The 21087-nt window shown below is 42.2% G+C and overlaps 1 pseudogene; it reads left to right on the top strand.

The window, feature by feature from the left end:
* The window catches only part of LOC123428975, a 96771-nt pseudogene that overhangs the window by 10536 nt on the left and 65148 nt on the right, over positions 1–21087 (top strand).

Below are 21087 nucleotides of genomic sequence, written 5' to 3'. Positions count from 1 at the left end.
TTTAAACACTGCAGGGGCTATTATAGATTGCAACAAAGGCAATGTCACTTTCCATGTCAACGGTAATGAGCATACAGTGCACTTTCCGAAGAAACGATATCAAGTACATTGCATCAATGCTATCCAAAAACTTCATCGATTCTTATTGGGAGCTTTGAATGCCCTATTCCTCGTGTCAAGATGAAGTATGATTTTCTTGTTGGGGAGATTCATATCCCCTTTGAGGTGACTTAGTGGCTATTCGACAATTCTCCGTTTCCTTTTGCGATTTGAAAAGGTTTTGTCATGAGGATTTGATCAACCCCATTGACGGATTTCTTTCGATGACCATGAAATGGATGAATCAAGGAGTCACAAACCTCTGTTCCAAGCTTTTACCTTCGGTTGCTTAGAAGAAAAATGATAGATTTAGTTTAGTTTTCCCTGTTTTCTATTTTAGCGTCCGGTAGAAAAGTACCCCAAAAATAAAAGTTCTCCGAACTATTATAGCAAGGAGGCTGAAATCCATACACCTTTCCTTGACCGCGTTGCTTTGACACGCTACCAGTTCCTGGACAGGGATGACGAATCCCTGCTATACCGTTTGATATTTAACCGGAGCGTGTTTTCCATATTACCCTTCCTGCTCCTTCCTTCTTTGACTTTCAGGTAAAACGGAGATATTACATAACTAGAGGAGAGGTAGAGCAGTATGAGAGGGAGGCAAAGGTTGCTCGTCTTCGTGAGGCACCTATTCAGGCAGTGGCTGCAACGCTCCCATATAACCCCCATTATGATTTTGGGTTTCGCCAGGACCATCCATGGGAGTAGACCAACTTAGGCCAAAAGCCTAAGTTTGGGGGAGTACGTGTTCTCACCGACTTTACATTCTTGCTTATGCTTTCACTTTGTTAGCCGGTGTTCACATTTTGCGAGTGTATTATCCATGCCAGTTTATTTCCTTTTTCTCGTTTTCTTTTCCCGTGTCTGTCAATTTGAGAAAAAACAAAAAGATTTTCTTTTTCTTCTTTTGCTTGTTGGGAGCTTTCCCGTGTAAATAGTTTTCTTTTTCTTTGGGTCAAGGTAGAATATATTGGTTATAATGCTTAGTGGCTCTCGCATGCATATCTGTTTATCTGTTAAAGAGCCACATTACTTTGTCTTCTCCTTTGTGTTTGCCTGCAGATTCCAGCTTTAGTCCAATGCACGAGCACTCTTATTATTGTTCACATCGTTCGGTCGTGCAAGTGAAAGGCAATAATGACGATATATGATGAAGTGACTGAGCCTAGAAAAGCTGGTATGAACTCGATCTATTTTGTTTTTGTAAATATGACTAGCTCATCATGCCTGATTCAGCTTTGTTGTGAGGGAAACATGTTTGCAATGACAACTTAGAGATCATAGTTGCTTATGCCATGCTTACTTAGCTAGGAGCTTATAATGGTTTGTCTTGGATGCCAACATGAAGTTTGAGATGACTGTGTTGTAGTATGATAGGATGGTATCCTCCTTTGAATGATTCAAGTGGCTTGACTTGGCGCATGTTCATGCATGTAGTTGAAACAAAATCAACATAGCCTCTATGATGTTCATGTTCATGGTGATTTATATCCTGCTCATGCTTGCACTCAATGTTAGTCAAACTCATTGCATCTTCATGACTGTTGTCGCTCTCTAGTTGGTCGCTTCCCAGTCTTTTGCTAGCCTTCACTTGTACTAAGCGGAATACTGCTTGTGCATTCACTTCCATAAACCCAAAAGTTTTTCCATGAGAGTCCACCATACCTACCTATTTGCGGTATCTACCTGCCGTTCCAAGTAAATTTGCATGTGCCATTCTCTAAGACTTCAAGAAAGAATCTGTTTTGCTTGCCCAAACCGCTCATGTGGTGACTGCGGGCTATTGGTATCTTCCATGTTAGGCGTGTTATCCTCGACATGTGTTTATTCACTGTCATTCACGAGAAAGGGGCCGGTAATTGGAATGCCCAGTTCCACGCTTAAATCAAAAACATAACTATAAAACAAGACTCCCCCCGGATTGATGTTAGTATGGACGGTACCCGAGGATTCGGCTAGCCGTGGAGTGTGATTGATTGGTGGTGGGGGAGTTAAAACTTTACTTTTCTGTTTGGGAACCGCCTATAGCATGAGTAGCATGGAAGATATTGAGAACTCTTGGTCATTGCGTTGACAATGAAAGCATGCCACCCAAAATTATTCTCTGTTTTCAAAGCTTGAGCTCTGGCACCTCTGCAAATCAATGCTTCCCTCTGCGAAGGGCATGTCTATTTATTTTCCTGTTGAGTCATCCTCTTCTTATATAAGCACCAATTAGAGAGCACCTTTGTCATTTTTATGCTTTGCTTTTTATTGATATTGAGTATGACTATGACTGGATCTTCGTTGCTATGAATTACAATGTTTAGTCAGCCCTTGATCTTTGAAAGTGCTCTGCATTTATGTTTTGCGGTGTGAGAAAGAGCTAGCGAGATACCACCTATTCATATTGCTTCATGCTTGTTTTGATTGAATTGTTGGTATCTGAAACTCATTATTATTTGCTCGCTAGCTGATTATGCCATTGATATTAGTTTACCATGAGACCTTTGTGTCACTTGCTTATGTGGTTAACTTGTGATCTTGCTGAAATTCTAGTTATGAGTTAGACATAGATGCAACAACAAGATCAAACAGAGTTTGTCAAAGTTTTTCTTTCTCTTTCAGTTTGTCAACTGAGTTGCTTGAGGACAAGCAAGGATTTAAGCTTGAGGGAGTTGATACGTCTCCATCGTATCTACTTTTCCAAACACTTTTGCCCTTGTTTTGGACCCTAACTTGCATGATTTGAATGGAACTAACCCGGACTGACGATGTTTTCAGCAGAATTGCCATGGTGTTGTTTTTGTGCAGAAATGAAAGTTCTTGGAACGTCCTGAAAATTTACGGAGAATATTTCTGGAAAATATGAAAAATACCAGCGCAAAGATCAAGGGCTTGTGGGTCCACCAGGCTTGTGGGGCCCACGTGGCTCCGCCGGCCCCAATTCCGGCGCTATTTATTCCCTTTCGTCCCGGAAAAAATCAAGAGAGAAGAGTTCATCGCAGTCCACGATCCAGAGGCGCCGCCACATCCCGTTCTTGCCTTGGAGTGCAGATCTGGAGTCCGATTTGGGCTCCGGATCAAGGAGATCGTCGCCATCGTCATCATCAACCTTCTTCCCTCTCCAATTCCATGAAGCTCTTCATCGTTCGTGAGTAATCTATTCGTAGGCTCGCTGGGTGGTGATGAGTAGGATGAGATCTATCATGTAATCGAGTTAGTTTTGACGGGGATTGATCCCTAGTATCCACTATGTTCTGAGATTGATGTTGCTACTACTTTGCTATGCCTAATGCTTGTCACTAGGGCCCGAGTGCCATGAATTCAGATCTGAAATTATTATGTTGCCACCAATATATGTGTGTTTTAGATCCGATCTTGCAAGTTGTAGTTACCTACTATGTGTTATGATCCGGCAACCCCGGAGTGACAATAACCGGAACCACTCCCGGCGATGACCATAGTTTGAGGAGTTCATGTGTTCACCAAGTGCTAATGCGTTGGTCCGGTTCTTTATTAAAAGGAGAACCGTAATATCCCGTAGTACCATTTGGACCCCGCTGCCACGGGAGGGATGGACAATAGATGTCATGCAAGTTCTTTTCCCTAAGCACGTATGACTACACACGAAATGCATGCCTACATCACATTGACGAACGGGAGCTAGTCACATATCTCTCCGTGTTATAACTGTTGCATGATGAATGTCATCCGACAAATCGCTGATCCATTGCCTACGAGTTTGTCCCACTGCCATTGTTACTTGCTCTGCCGTTACTACTCTTGCTGCTACTGTTACTTGCTTTGTTGTGCTGCTGTTACTACTGTTGCTACTACTGTTACTTGTTGTTGCTGTTATTTGCTACTGTTGCTACTTGCTACTGCTGTCACTACTGATGTTCCTTGCCACTGCTGTTACTCGCTACCCTGCTGCTACCTGCTACAATACTTTTGTGGCGCCATTGATACTTCAGTTAGGAATAATCTGTCATCAACAGATTCTTTCCTAGCACCGTTGCTATCATACTACCTTTGCTGCTTATATCCTGCTTGCAGATACTAATCTTTCAGGTGTGGTTGAGACGACAACTCAACTGTTAATACTGGAGAATATCCTTTCACTCCCATCGCGTCGAATCAACAAATTTGGGTTGAATACTCTACCCTCGAAAACTGCCGCGATCCCACACGCTGGTGGGCCATTGCAAGACAATTGCTAATTGTTGAGCAACTGGGAGCAGCTATTTTCTGGCTCCGTTGCCGGGGAGGCATCAAGTCAGGAATAGTTGCACGTCAACAGTAATCTATTGTAATTTCCATGAGTATTGTTGTAGGAGTTGCCAAAATTATTAGAGGAATTACTAGGAAAAGGCCTAGGAACATAGTTTCCTCTAAAATCATTGTTGTTGCCAAAGTTATTCCTACCAACAAAATTAATGTCCAAGCTAGCGTTGCTAATCTCAATCAAAGAAGACAAGGGCATATCATTAGGATCCAAAGGAGCACTTCTACTAGCAACCAAATTCATTAACTCGTCCATCTTAGCACTCAACGAGTTAATTTCCTCTATAGCATGTACCTTCTTACTAGTAGGTGACCTTTCAGTGTGCCACTGAGAGTAGTTTGTCATGATGTTATCTAGGAACTTCATGGCTTCCCCTAACGTGATTTTCATGAACGTTCCACCTGAGGCGAAGTCCAAGATATTTCTAGAAGCGAAATTCAAGCCAACGTAAAATATTTGTATAATCATCCAAAGACTCAAGCCATGAGCCGGACAATTTCTAATCATTAATTTCATTCTCTCCCAAGATTGTGCAACATGTTCATGATCAAGTTGCTTGAAATTCATGATATCATTACGGAGAGAGATGATCTTAGCCGGCGGAAAATACTTGGATATATAAGCATCTTTGCACTTATCCCAAGAATCGATACTATTTTTGGGAAAAGAAGAAAACCAAGTTTTTGCGCGATCTCGCAACGAGAAAGGAAAAAAGCTTCAATTTAATCACGTCATTATCCACATCTCTCTTCTTTTGCATGTCGCAAAGTTCAATGAAGGTATTGAGATAGGATGCGACATCTTCACTAGGAAGGCCAGAGAATTGCTCTTTCATAACAAGATTCAGCAAAGCGACATTGATTTCATATGACTCCGCACTAGTGGCGGGAGCAATCAGAGTACTAATAACATCATTATTATTAGTATTCGAGAAGTCATAAAGTTTGGTGTTTTCGTTCATGGTGACTTCAGCAAGAAAACATGCACACAAGCGAACAAAGAGCAAGCGGGAAAAAGGGTGAATGAAAAGACGAAAGGCAAACGAAAAAGGCAAATTGGTGAAGTGGGGGAGAGGAAAACGAGAGGCAACTAGCAAACAAAGTAAATGCAAGAGATGAGTTTGTGACACTTACTTGGATGAGTTCTTGACTTGATCTTCCTCCCCTACAACAGTTCCAGAAATCCTTCTTCTACTTCTCAAACAACAATGCTAGAAACTGACACGTTGACGGAGACTGGGCTTGCGTTGGTTTTTCCCTTGAAGAAGAAAGGGTGATGCAGCACAGGAGCAGTAAGTATTTCCCTTAGTTTGAGAACAAAGGTATCAATCCAGAAGGAGGGTCTCGTCAAGTCCAGAGTACCTGCGCAAACACAAACAAGCTTGCACCCAAAGCTTCAAAGGGGTTGTCAATCCCTTCAAGATTGTTTGCAAAGTGAGACATGAAGGCGGAAAGTGCAACGAAGTAAAAAGTGTATGGCTGAAAATATGGTGTGGAGTAGACCCGGGAGCCATAGTGTTCACTAGAGGCTTCTCTCAATATAGCAAATCTCACGGTGGGTGAACAAATTACTGTCGAGCAATTGATAGAACCGCGCAAAGTCATGACGATATCTAAGGCAATGGTCATACATATAGGCATCACGTCCGAGACAAGTAGACCGATACTTTCTGCATCTACTGTTGAGGAACGTCGCATGGGAAACAAAAATTTTCCTACGCGCACGAAGACCTATCATGGTGATGTCCATCTACGAGAGGGGATGAGTGATCTACGTACCCTTGTAGACCGTACAGCAGAAGCGTTAGTGAACGCGGTAGATGTAGTGGAACGTCCTCACGTCCCTCGATCCGCCCCGCGAACAATCCCGCGATGAGTCCCACGATCTAGTACCGAACGGACGGCACCTCCGCGTTCAGCACACGTACAGCTCGATGATGATCTCGGCCTTCTTGATCCAGCAAGAGAGACGGACAGGTAGAAGAGTTCTCCGGCAGCGTGACGGCGCTCCGGAGGTTGGTGATGATCTTGTCTCAGCACGGCTCCCCCCGAGCTCCGCAGAAACGCGATCTAGAGGAAAAACTGTGGAGGTATGTGGTCGGGCTGCCGTGGAAAAGTCGTCTCAAATCAGCCCCAATACCTCTGTATATATAGGTGGGAGGGAGGGGACCTTGCCTTGGGGCTCAAGGAGCCCCAAGGGGGTCGGCCGAGTCCAAGGGGGGAAGGCTCCCCCCCCCAAACCGAATTGGACTTGGTTTGGTGGGTGGGAGTCCTTCCTTCCCTTCCCACCTCCCTTTTTTTTCTTTCTCTTTGATTTTCCTTTGTATGGTGCATAAGGCCCTTTTGGGCTGTCCCACCAGCCCACTAAAGGCTGGTGCGCCACCCTCATGGCCTATGGGCTTCCCCGGGGTGGATTGCCCCCCCGGTGAACTCCCGTCATTCCCGGTACATTCTCGGTAACTCCGAAAACCTTCCGGTTATCAAATGAGGTCATCCTATACATCAATCTTCGTTTCCTGACCATTCCGGAAACCCTCGTGACATTCGTGATCTCATCCGGGACTCCGAACAACATTCGGTAACCAACCATATAACTCAAATACGCATAAAACAACGTCGAACCTTAAGTGTGCAGACCCTGCGGATTCGAGAACTATGTAGACATGACCCGAGAGACTCCTCGGTCAATATCCAATAGCGGGACCTGGATGCCCATATTGGATCCCACATATTCTACGAAGATCTTATCGTTTGAACCTCAGTGCCAAGGATTCATATAATCCCGTATGTCATTCCCTTTGTCCTTCGGTATGTTACTTGCCCGAGATTCGATCGTCAGTATCTGCATACCTATTTCAATCTCCTTTACCGGCAAGTCTCTTTACTCGTTCCGTAATACAAGATCCCGCAACTTACACTAAGTCACATTGCTTGCAAGGCTTGTGTGTGATGTTGTATTACCGAGTGGGCCCCGAGATACCTCTCCGTCACACGGAGTGACAAATCCCAGTCTTGATCCATACTAACTCAACTAACACCTTCGGAGATACCTGTAGAGCATCTTTATAGTCACCCAGTTACGTTGTGACGTTTGATACACACAAAGCATTCCTCCGGTGTCAGTGAGTTATATGATCTCATGGTCATAGGAATAAATACTTGACACGCAGAAAACAGTAGCAACAAAATGACACGATCAACATGCTACGTCTATTAGTTTGGGTCTAGTCCATCACGTGATTCTCCTAATGACGTGATCCAGTTATCAAGCAACAACACGTTGTTCATAATCAGAAGACACTGACTATCTTTGATCAACTGGCTAGCCAACTAGAGGCTTGCTAGGGATGGTGTTTTGTCTATGTATCCACACATGTAAATGAGTCTTCATTCAATACAATTATAGCATGGATAATAAACGGTTATCTTGATACAGGAATTATAATAATAACTATATTTATTATTGCCTCTAGGGCATAATTCCAACAGTCTCCCACTTGCACTAGAGTCAATAATCTAGCCCTCACATCATCATGTGAATTACATTGTAATAAATCTAACACCCATACAGTTCTGGTGTTGATCATGCTTTGGCCGTGGAAGAGGTTTAGTCAGCGGGTCTGCTACATTCAGATCATAGATCTAGTTGGCCAGACAAAACCCACAACTCGAAGAGAATTACAAGGATATGAAATCATGCATAAGAGAGATCATAAGAAACTCAAATAAGATTCATAGATAATCTGATCATAAATCCACAATTCATAGGATCTCGACAAACACACCGCAAAAGAAGATTACATCGGATAGATGTCCATGAAGATCATGGAGAACTTTGTATTGAAGATCCAAGAGAGAGAAGAAGCCATCTAGATACTAACTATGGACCCGTAAGTCTATGGTGAACTACTCATGCATCATCGGAGAGGTCATGGTGTTGATGAAGAAGCCCTCCGTATCCGAATCCCCCCTCCGGCAGGGCACCAGAATGTGCCCCAGATGGGATCTTGCGGAGACAGAAGCTTGCGGCGGCGGAAAAGTACTTTCGATGATCTCCTGATTTTTTTGGGATTTGTAGGGAATATATAGGCGCAACCTCTAGGGCAGAGGACGTCCAGGGGGCCCACAAGCCTGTGGTCCACCGCCTTCCCCCTGGAGGTGGGGTGAGGGTTGTGGGGCCCCTGGGGCTCACCTGCCTTGGCTCTCAAGCTTCCCGATCTTCTTCCGTTACGGGAAAAATCTTTTCGGGGATTTTCTTCCGTTTGGACTCCGTTTCAAAATCTCCTCTGAAAGGGGTCAAAAACATGAAAAAAACAGGAACTGGCACTTGGCACTGAGTTAATAAGTTAGTCCCAAAAATTATATAAAAGGCATGCATAACATCCAAAGTTTGACAAGATAATAGCATGAAACCATCAAAAATTATAGATACGTTGGAGACGTATCACGGCCTACCCCCCTGGCCGCGCCTAGAGGGCTTGTGGGCTCCTTGCTGGCCCTCTGGCCCCCCTCTTTTGCTATAAGGAGGGTTTCGTTCCGGAAAAAATAAGGAGGAGGCTTTCGGGAGGAATCACCGCCGACACGAGGCGAAACTTGGGCAGGACCAATCTAGAGCTCCGGCAGGGACGTCCTGCCAGGGAAACTCCCCTCCCGGAGGGGGAAATCGTCGCCATCGTCATCACCAACACTCCTCTCATTGGAGGGGACTCATCACCATCAACATCTTCATCAGCACCATCTCATCTTCAAACCCTCGTTCATCTCTTGTAACCAATCTCCGTCTCGCGACTCTGATTGGTACTTATAAGGTTGCTAGTAGTGTTAATTAATCTTTGTAGTTGATGCTAGTTGGATTACTCGGTGGAAGATTATATGTTCATATCCTTGATGCTATTCAATACCTCTCTGGTCATGAATATGATTAGGCTTTGTGAGTAGTTACTTTTGTTTCTGAGGACATGGGATAAGTCTTTCTATTAGTAGTCATGTGAATTTGGTATTCGTTCGATATTTTGATGCGTTGCATGTTGTTTTACCTCTAGTGGTGTTATGTGAACGTCGACTACATCACACTTCACCATTATTTGGGCCTAGAGGAAGGCATTGGGAAGTAGTAAGTAGATGATGGGTTGCTAGAGTGACAGAAGCTTAAACCCTAGTTTATGCGTTGCTTCGTAAGGGGCTGATTTGGATCCACTAGTTTAATGCTATGGTTAGACTTTAACTTAATTCTTCTTTCGTAGTTGCGGATGCTTCCGAGAGGGGTTAATCATAAGTGGGATGCTTGTCCAAGTAAGGGCAGTACCCAAGCGCCGGTCCACCCACATATCAAACTATCAAAGTAGCGAACGCGAATCATATGAACATGATGAAAACTAGCTTGACAGAATTTCCCATGTGTCCTCGGGAGCGCTTTACCTCCTATAAGAGTTTGTCCAGGCTTCTCCCTTGCTATAAAAGGGATTGGGCCACTTTGTTGCACCGCTGTTTCTTTTGTTACTTCCTACTTGCTGGGAATCATCTTATCACACATCTATCTGTTACCGATAATTTCAGTGCTTGCAGAGAATACCTTGCTGAAAACCACTTGTCAGATCCTTCTGCTCCTCGTTGGGTTCGAGACTCTTACTTATCGAAAGAACTACGATGGATCCCCTATACTTGTGGGTCATCAATCCCCAATCGGGATTAGTACTGCTATGAAAAAAAGACGAATAACGAATTATATATTAAAATTGCACCCTAGATAATTTTTTTATTAAATGTTTAACATGTAAAATAACATCATATTCTAATTCTACATATTTTTCTAATCAAATTCCATATATAATATGTTAAATTTGGAGTTACAGTTTAGAAGATATAAGTATTGTAAAAAACATTTAATATGTACTGCGGGTTTAATGTTAGAAACATCGGGGAGTTTTCTATAAAATAGCAATACGGACTAAGAATACCTATTTCTTTTATTAGTAGGTATAGATATGATATGAAAATTGCATAGGATAGCAATATATTCCATTTGAATCCTAAATATAAATTTCTCTTTAGTTGTAGTGAAACAATTTTCCTAGTTGCACATTGGCAAAACCATGGGAGAAGAGATATATATATATATATGTATGTCATAGTTAATTTAGGGTTTCTTAATAGTTAATTTAGGGTTATATGATATGAAAATTGCATGGGATAGCAATCTGTTCCATTTTTGAATCCTGTAAAGATCAATTTCTCTTTAGTTGTAGTGAAATAATTTTCCCTGTTGCATATTGGCAAAATCGTGGGAGACAAAAAAATTGTTGCGCACACAAAGACCTATCATGGTGATGTTCATCTACGAGAGGAGATTAGATCTACGTATCCTTGTAGATCGATAAGCGGGAAGCGTTAAGAACCGCGGTTGATGTAGTGGTACAGCTTCGTGATTCAAATCACCGTAGTCCCACGATCCGTTCTGATCTAGCGCCGAACGGATGGCACCTCCGCGTGCAGCACACGTACAGCTCGATGACGATCTTGGCCTTCTTGATCCAACAAGAGAGACGGAGAAGTAGATGGGTTTTCTGGCAGCGTGACGGCGCGCCGATGTTGGTGATGATCTATTCATGCAGGGCTTCGCCCTAGCTCCGCAGAAATCTAATCTAGAGGAAGAACTACGAGGTGTAGGTTTGAGTTGCACGTGGCAAAGTTGTGTCTCAAAAAGCCATAAACTTTTAGTATATATAGGAGGAGCCAAGGGGTGGGACAAATCCCTAGGACGCCAGCCAAAGGCGGCCCTCCTTGGGTCAGCCGAAGTGGGAGGGAGGAGTCCTTCTCCAATCTCACTTGGATTAGGACTCCTTCCTTATTTTCCCACCTCTTTCGGATTTTCCACTTTTTCCTCATGGGCTTTCCTTGGATGACTTTGTTAACCCATTATACCTTATTGCGCATCCAATAAACCCATGTGGACCCCTTGGGCGTGGTGGGCCCATCCAGTGGGCCCCCAGAACCCATTTGTCACTCCTGGTACACTACTGGCAATGCCCGAAAACATTCCGGAATCCAAACACCAACTTCCTATATATCAATCTTTGTTTCCGGATCATTCCAGAAACCCTCGTGATGTCTGTGATCTCATCCGGGACTCCGAACAACCTTCGGTCACCAACACATATAACTCAACTATACTAAAACATCATCGAACCTTAAGTGTGCAGACCCTGCGGGTTCGAGAACTATGTAGACATGACGCGAGAAACTTCTCGGTCAATATCCAATAGCGGGACCTGGATGCCCATATTGGATCCTACATATTCTACGAGGATCTTATCGGTTGAATCTCTGTGCCAAAGATTCGTATAATTCCGTATAACATTTCCTTTTCCTTCGGTATGTTACTTGCCCGAGATTTGATCGTCGGTATCCCTATACCTATTTCATTCTCGTTACCGGCAAGTCTCTTTACTTGTTTTGTAATACAAGATCCCGTGACTTAAACTTGATTCACATTGCTTGCAAGGCTTGTATGTGATGTTGTATTACCGAGTGGGCCCCGAGATACCTCTTTGTCACACGGAGTGACAAATCCCAATCTTGATCCATCCTAACTCAACCGACACCTTAGAAGATACTTGTAGAGCACCTTTATAGTCACCCAGTAACGTTGTGACGTTTGATACACACAAGGTATTCCTCCGGTGTCAGTGAGTTACATGATCTCATGGTCATAGGAATGAATACTTGACACGCAGAAAACAATAGCAACAAAATGACACGATCACATGCTACGTTTATAATTTGGGTCTTGTCCATCACATGATTCTCCTAATGATGTGATCCCGTTATCAAGTGACAACACTTGCCTATGGCCAGGAAACCTTGACCATCTTTGATCAATGAACTAGTAAACTAGAGGCTCACTAGGGACAGTGTGTTGTCTATGTATCCACACATGTATTTGAGTTTCCAATCAATACAATTATAGCATGGATAATAAACGATTATCATTAACAAAGAAATATAATAATAACTAATTTATTATTGCCTCTAGGGCAAATTTCCAACAGTCTCCCACTTGCACTAGAGTCAATAATCTAGTTCACATCACTATGTGATTATAATGAATCTAACACCCATATAGTTCTGGGGTTCGATCATGTCTTGCTTGTGAGAGAGGTTTTAGTAAAACGGTTCTGAACCTTTCAGATCCGTGTGTGCTTTACAAAACTTTATGTCATCTTATAGATGCTGCTACTACGTGCTACTCGGAAATATTCCAAATATCTACTCTACGGTACGAATTTGTTTTACTATTCAGAGTTATTCGGATTAGTGTCAAAGTTTGCATCGACGTAACCCTTTATGCCGAACTCTTTAACCACCTCCATAATCGAGAAAAATTCCTTAGTCCATTAGTAACTAAGGATAACTTTGACCGATGTTTAGTGATTCAATCCTGGATCACTCTCTGTACCTCTTAACGGACTTGTGGCAAGGCACACATCAGGTGCGGTACACAGCATGGCATACTTTAGAGTCTATGGCTACCGCATAGGGGACGACCTTCGTCCTTTCTCTTTCTTCTGTCGTGGTCTGGTTTTGAGTCTTACTCAAATTCACACCTTACAACACAGCCAAGAGCTCCTTCTGTGCCGATCTATTTTGAACTCCTTCAAAAACCTGTCATGGCATGCATTTCATTGAAAGTTCTATCTAGCATTTTGATCTATCTTCATAGATCTTGATGCTCAATGTTCAAGTAGCTCTATCCAGGTCTTCCTTTGAAAAAATCTTTTCAAACAACCCTTCATGCTTTACACAGATTCTACATTACTTCCGATCAACAATATGTCAACTACATATACTTATCAGAAATTCTATAGTGCTCCAACTCACTTCTTTGGAAATACAAGTTTCTCATAAACCTTGTATAAACCAAAAAGCTTTGATCATCTCATCAAAGCGTATATTCCAACTCCGAGATGCTTGCACCAGTCCATAGAAGGATCGCTGGAGCTTGCATACTTGTTAGTATCCTTAGGATCGACAAAACCTTCTGGTTGTATCACATACAACCTTTCCTCAAGGAAACCGTCGAGGAAACAATGTTTTGACATCCTATGTGCAATATTTCATAAATAATACAACAACTACTAACCTAATTCCAACAGACTATTAGCATCGCTACGATTGAGAAAGTCTCATCATAGTCAATTCTTTGAACTTGTCGGAAACATCTTTGCGATAAGTCGAGCTTTTCTTAATGGTGACTTTTCACCATCATCGTCTGTCTTCCTTTTTAAAGATCCATCTTTACTTAATAGTATTACGACCATCAAGTAGTTCTTACAAAGTCTACACTTTGTTTTCATACATGGATCCTCTCTCGGATTTCATGGCCTCCAGCAATTTGCCGGAATCCACGCCCACCATCGCTTCTCCATAACTCGTAGGTTCATTGTTGTTCAACAACATGACCTCCAATACAGGGTTACCGTACCAATCTGTAATAGTACGCGACCTTGTCGACCTACGAGGTTTGTAGCAACTTGATTCGAAGCTTAATGATCACCATAATCAGCTTCCACTTCAATTGGTGTAGACGCCACAGGAACAACTTCTTGCGCCCTGCTAAACACTGGTTCAAGTGATGGTTCAATAACCTCATCAGGTTCCACCCCCCTCCCACTCAATTATTTCGAGAGAAACCTTTGCTCAAGAAAGGACCCGTTTCTAGAAACAAACACTTTGCTTCCGGATCTGAGATAGGAGATGTACCCAACTGTTTTGGATATCCTATGAAGATGCATTTATCCGCTTTGGGTTCGAACTTATCAGACTGAATTTTTTTCACATAAGCGTCGTAGCCCCAAACTTTCAAGAAATAGCAACTCAGGTTTCTCAAAACCATAGTTCATACTGTGTCATCTCAACGGAAATACGCGGTGCCCTATTTAAGGTGAATGCAGTTGTCTCTAATGCATAACCCATAAATGATAGTGGTAATTCGATAAGAGACATCATAGTATGCACCATATCAAAAAAAGGCGCGACTATGATGTTCGGACACACCATCACACTATGGTGTTCTAGGTGGCATGAATTGCGAAACAATTTCCACATTGTCTTAACTGTGTACCAAAACTCGCAACTCAGATATTCATCTCTATGATCATATCGTAGACAGATTGTCCTCTTGTCACGACGATCTTTACTCTGAAATAGCTTTGAACTTTTCAATATTTCAGACTTGTGATTCATCAAGTAAATACTCTTGTATCTACTCAAATCGTCAGTGAAGTAAGAACATAATGATATTCACTGCGTGCCTCGGCACTCACTGGACTGCACACATAAAAAATGTATTACTTCCAACAAGTTACTTTCTTATTCCATCTCAATGGAAAACGAGGCCTTCAGTCATCTTGCCCATGTGGTATGATTTTCATGTCTCAAGTGATTCAAAATCAAGTGAGTCCAAACGATCCATCTGCATGGAGTTTCTTCATGCGTTTATACCAATAGGTATGGTTTGCATGTCTCAAACGTTTCAAAAATGAGTGAGTACAAAGATCCATCAGCACGGAGCTTCTTCATGCATTTTACACCAACATGACTCAAGTGGCAGTGCCACAAGTAAGTGGTACTATCATTATTACTTTGTATCTTTTGGCACCAATATTATGGACATGTGTAACACTACAATCGAGATTCAATAAACTATTGAAGGTAATTATTCAAGCAAATAGAATAACTATTATTCTCCTTAAATGAATAATCGTATTGCAATAAACACGATCCAATCATGTTCATGCTCAACGCAAAAACCAAATAATTATTATTTAGGTTTAACACCAATCCCGATGGTAGAGGGAGCGTGCGATGTTTTTGATCACATCAACCTTCGAAACATTTCCAACACGTATCGTCACCTCGCCTTTAGCTAGTCTCCGTTCATTTTGTAGCTTTCATTTCGAGTTACTAATTGCTAATTCTTGAGCTTGCGTTGGTTTATCCCTTGAAGAGGAAAGGGTGATGCAGCAAAGTAGCGATAAGTATTTCCCTCAGTTTGAGAACCAAGGTATCAATCCAGTAGGAATATCAAGATGAGACACCAATGAACATGTGCAAAAACAAACAAACTTGCACCCAACGCGATAAAGGGGTTGTCAATCCCTTCACGATTACTTGCAAGGTCAGATCTGATAGTGATGAAAGGTAAATAAGTAAAGGTGCAGCAAGGTATTTTTGGTATTTTTGTAGATCTGAATATATGATGTGTAAAATAGACCCGGGGGATATAGTGTTCACTAGAGGATTCTCTCATGGTAGCAAGTATTACGGTGGGTGAACGAATTACTGTCGAGCAATTGATAGAATCGCGCAAAGTCATGACGATATCTAAGGCAATGATCATACATATAGGCATCACGTCTGAGATAAGTAGACCGATACTGTCTGCATCTACTACTATTACTCCACACATCGACCTCTATCCAGCATGCATCTAGTGTATTAAGTTCATAACAAACAGAGTAACGCCTTAAGCAAGATGACATGATGTAGAGGGATAAATTCATGCAATATGATATAAACCCCATCTTTTTACCATTGATGGCAACAACACGATGCGTGCCTCGCTACCCTTTCTGTCACTTGGTGAGGACACCGCACATTATGAACCCAAAACCAATCACTTCTCCCATTGCAAGAATTATAGATCAAGTTGGCCAAACGAAACCCATAACTCGAAGAGAATTACAAGGATACGAAATCATGCATATAAGAAATCAGAGGAGACTCACATAATTTTCATAGATAATCTGATCATAAATCCACAATTCTTCGGATCTCGACAAACACACCGCTAAAGATAGTTACATTGGATAGATCTCCATGAAGATCACTTAGCAACCGAACCGGTATCCAATACCCTCGTGCTACTAGGAGTACTAGTAAAGTACACATCAATATCATGTATATCAAATATACTTTTGTTGACTTTGCCAGCCTTCTTATCTACCAAGTATCTAGGGTAGCTCCGCCTCACTGACCGTTCCCCTCATAACAGAAGCACTTAGTCTCGGGGTTGGTTCCAATCTTGGGTTTCTTCATTAGATCAGCAACTGGTTTGCCGTTTCATGAAGTATACCTTCTAGCCCTTGCCCTTCTTGAAACTAGTGGTTTTACTAACCATCAACAATTGATGCTCCTTCTTGATTTCTACTTTCACAGTGTCAAACATTGCGAATCGCTCAAGGGTCGTCATATCTATCCTTGATATGTTATAGTTCATGACTCAGCTCTAGCGGCTTGGTGGCAGTTACTTTGGAGAACCATCACTATCTCACCTAGAAGATTATCTCCCACTTGATTCAAGCGATTGTTGTACTCAGACAATCTGAGCACATGCTCATCGATTGATCTTTTCTCCTTTACTTTGTATACAAAGAACGTTGTCGGAGGTCTCATACCTCTCAACAAGGGCACGAGCATGAAATATCAATTTCATCTCTTATAACATCTCTTATGTTCCGTGACATTTCAAAATGTCTTCGGCGCCTTGCTTCTAAGCCATTAAGTATTACGCACTTAACTATCATGTAGTCATAAAAAATGTGTATGTCAGAATTTCGCAACATCCACAGACGACGCTCGAGGTGCAGCACACAGAGTGGTGCATTAAGGACATAAGCCTTCTACGCAGCAATGAGGGCAATCCTCAGTTTTACGGACTCACTCCACAAAGTTGTTACTATCATCTTTCAACTAAATTTTCTCTAGGAACATGTAAAAACACTAGAGCTATAGCGCAAGCTACATCATAATTCGCAAAGACATTTTGACTATGTTCATGATAATTAGTTCAATTAATCATATTACTTAAGAACTCCCACTCAAAAAGTACATCCCTCTAGTCATTTGAGTGGTGCATGATCCAAATCCACCAACTCAAGTCTGATCATCACGTGAGTTGAGTATAGCTTCAGTGGTAAACATCTCTATGCTAATCATATCAACTATACGATTCATGCTCGACCTTTCGGTCTCTTGTGTTCCGAGGCCATGTTTGCACATCCTAGGCTCGTCAAGTTTAACCAAAGTGTTCCGCGTGTGCAACTGTTTTGCATCCGTTGTATGTGAACGTTGAGTCTATTACACCCGATCATCACGTGGTGTCTTGAAACGACAAACCGTCGCAACGGTGCACAGTCGGGGAGAACAGAATTTCATCTTGACATTTTAGTGAGGGATCACCTTATAATGCTACCGTCGTTCTAAGCAAAATAAGGTGCATAAATGGATTAACATCACATGCAATTCATAAGTGACATGATATGGCCATGATCTTCTGCTTCTTGTTCTCCATCACCAAAGCACCGGCATGATCTTCTTGTCACCGGCGCCGCACCATGATCTCCATCATCGTGCCACCATCGAGGCTGTCGTGCTATCTATGCTATTACTACTAAAGCTACAACCTAGCGATATAGTAAACGCATTTGCAAAGACAAATGTTAGTTTAAAGATAACCCTATGGCTCCTGCCGGTTGCAGTATCATCGACGTGCAAGTCGATATTAACTATTACAACATGATCATCTCATACATCCAATATATCACATCATGTATTTGGCCATATCACATCACAAGCATACCCTGCAAAAACAAGTTAGACGTCCTATAATTTGTTGTTGCATGTTTTACGTGGCTGCTATGGGTATCTAGTATGATCACATCGTACTTACGCAAACACCACAATGGTGATGTGCAATTTTTGTGTTCTACTCTAGATAACATCTACGCATGAACCTAGCTCAAGATGCCATGATGACAAACAAGTGTAGGGGATCTATCATAGTCCTTTCGATAAGTAAGAGTGTCGAACCCAACGAGGAGCAGAAGGATCTGACAAGTGGTTTTCGGCAAGGTAATCTCTGCAAACACTGAAATAGTCGGTAACAGATAGTTGTGTCATAAGATGATTCGTAGCAAGCAGCAAGTAACCATAGTAACAAAGGTGCAGAGAAATGGACCAATCCCTTTTGTACCAAGGGACAAGCCTGGACAAACTCTTATAGGAGGTAAAGCGCTCCCGAGGACACATGGGAATTTCTGTCAAGCTAGCTTTCATCATGTTCATATAATTCACGTTCGCTACTTTGATAGTTTGATATGTGGGTGGACCGGTGCTTGGGTGCTACCCTTACTTGGACAACCTCCCACTTATGATTAACCCCTCTCGCAAGCATCCACAACTACGAAAGAAGAATTAAGACAAAGTCTAACCATAGCATTAAACTAGTGGATCCAAATCAGCCCCTCACGAAGCAACGCATAAACTAGGGTTTAAGCTTCTGTCACTCTAGCAACCCATCATCTACTTACTACTTCCCAATGCCTTCCTCTAGGCCCAAATGATGGTGAAGTGTTATGTAGTCGACATTCACATAACACCACTGGAGGAAAAACAACATACAACGCATCAAAATATCGAACGAATACCAAATTCACATGACTACTTATAACAAGACTTATCCCATGTCCTCAGGAACAAAAGTGACTACTCACAACGCATAATAATATTCATGACCAGAGAGGTATTGAATAGCATCAAGGATCTGAACATATAATCTTCCACCGAGTAATCCAACTAGAATCAACTATAAAGAGTAATTAATACTACTAGCAACCTTACGATTACCAATCGGAGTCGTGAGATGGAGATTGGTTACAAGAGATGAACTAGGGTTTGGAGATGAGATGGTGCTGATGAAGATGTTGATGGTGATGAGTCCCCTCTGATGAGAGGAGTGTTGGTGATGACGATGCCGATGATTTCCCCCTCCAGGAGGGAAGTTTCCCCGGCAGGACGACCTTGTCGGAGCTCTAGATTGGTTCTGCTCAAGTTCCGCCTCGTGACGGCGGCGATTCCTCCCGAAAGCCTCCTCTTGATTTTTTCTGGAACGAAACCCTCCTTATAGAAAAAGAGGGGAGCGAGAGGGCCAACAGGGAGCCCACAAGCCCCTAGGCGCGGCCAAGGGGTTAGGCCGCGCCTAGCAGGCTTGTGGCCTCCTGGTGACTCCCCTCTCGTACTTCTTCGGCCCAGTATTTTTATAAATTCCAAAATAATTCCTCGTTGATTTTCATGGCATTTGGAGTTGCGCAGAATAGGTATCTCAAACTTGCTCCTTTTTCAGGCCAGAATTTCAGCTGCCGGCATTCTCCCTCTTCATGTAAACCTTGCAAAAATAAGAGAGAAAATGCATTAGTATTGTACCGTGAAGTGTAATAACAGCCCATAAAGCGATAAATATCAACATAAAAGGATGATGCAAAATGGACGTATCAACTCCCCCAAGCTTAGACTTCGCTTGTCCTCAAGCGGGAACCGAGATCAATAAATATGCCCAGATGTTTAGAGAGGGAGGTGTCGAAAAAAAAGTTATGGACATGCACGCATCATGAACATAACTAGAACAACAATATCATCATATAATCTCTTATGCTAAAGTGACAATTCCTTCACAAAGTAAAGTATGGATCAAGAACTTTATTGAGAATTAACAACCAATAGCCTTTAGTCATTGAAGCAATTGCAATTTATCATAACATCGGAAAGAGTGAAATAAGAGCTTGTAAAGCAAATCCACATTGCTTGCACCGATGACAACTTACTTGAGGGATCTTATTCAATCCATAGGTAGGTATGGTGGACTCTTATGGCAAAACTGGGTTGAAGTTTTATGGATGCACAAGTAGTATCTCTACTTAGTGCGGAAGTTTTGGCTGATATGAGGTGGAAGCAATCGTCACATGCTAAGGGATCTCTAGTCATATAACATTGTTCGGAACCAAGCAAACATAATTCGCTATGTTGTCTTCCTTGTCCAAAATCTACTTCTAAGTATGCAATAGTTTAGTGAGTGTTCACAATCATAGATGGTGTCAAAGATGATATATTTATATGTGAACCTCTCTTTCCTTATTACTTCATATTAATTGCAACAATGACCAAGGTCTACGTTTGTCCACCCACAACAAGTTTCAATCAAAATTCTTTTTATATGTGGAGCCATCACTTCCCATAAGATCATTACATGATCTTTCATGCTTTTGTTATTTCGTCATTCTTTTCTTTCAGATCATGGCATGAAGCAAGGCCCTTAACTAAAACACTCTTTATTATATGACTCACGAACTTGAATACATCGGGCGTGACACAAAGCAAAACTCAAGCCTAAAACACTAAGAACTTTATTCTACTAGAGAAAGATAAAACCAAAAAGGATCGAACTAAGAAAAGGTAAAGGCAAAAGATGTGATGGTGATACAATACCGGGGAAACTCCCCCAATCTTGGCACAAGCCAAGGGGATTGCACATACCCGTGCTTAGTTGTCTTCCTTTGAAGGTGATGGTGGTGGAGTTGTTGCAGAGTTCTTGAATTTGTTTAATTTCCTCTTGAGCACAAAGTTCTGCTCCTTCAGATTGTTAATTTCCTCTTCAAGCCTCAACACCCTTTGGCATAATTCTTGCTTACTCTCCTGCAAAAGACAAGAAGGGATAAACAAAATCTTAGGCTTGTTCCTTGAGTCATGGAGGCTTGACTTTTTGAACTCCACATATGTGTCTCCAGGTTGGGGTAGAGGAGCCTCCTCTTCATCGGAACTTGTTCCTTCTTTCCCCTTGGGATCATAATCTTCTTCCTCGTCAGTGGTCCAACCATAGTGATCCAA

The sequence above is a fragment of the Hordeum vulgare genome, chromosome 2H (genome assembly GCF_904849725.1).
Source record: "Hordeum vulgare subsp. vulgare chromosome 2H, MorexV3_pseudomolecules_assembly, whole genome shotgun sequence".
Taxonomy (NCBI): Eukaryota; Viridiplantae; Streptophyta; class Magnoliopsida; order Poales; family Poaceae; genus Hordeum; species Hordeum vulgare.
Note: the sequence above shows the minus strand (reverse complement) of the source record. Positions and strands in the feature narration are given on the sequence as shown.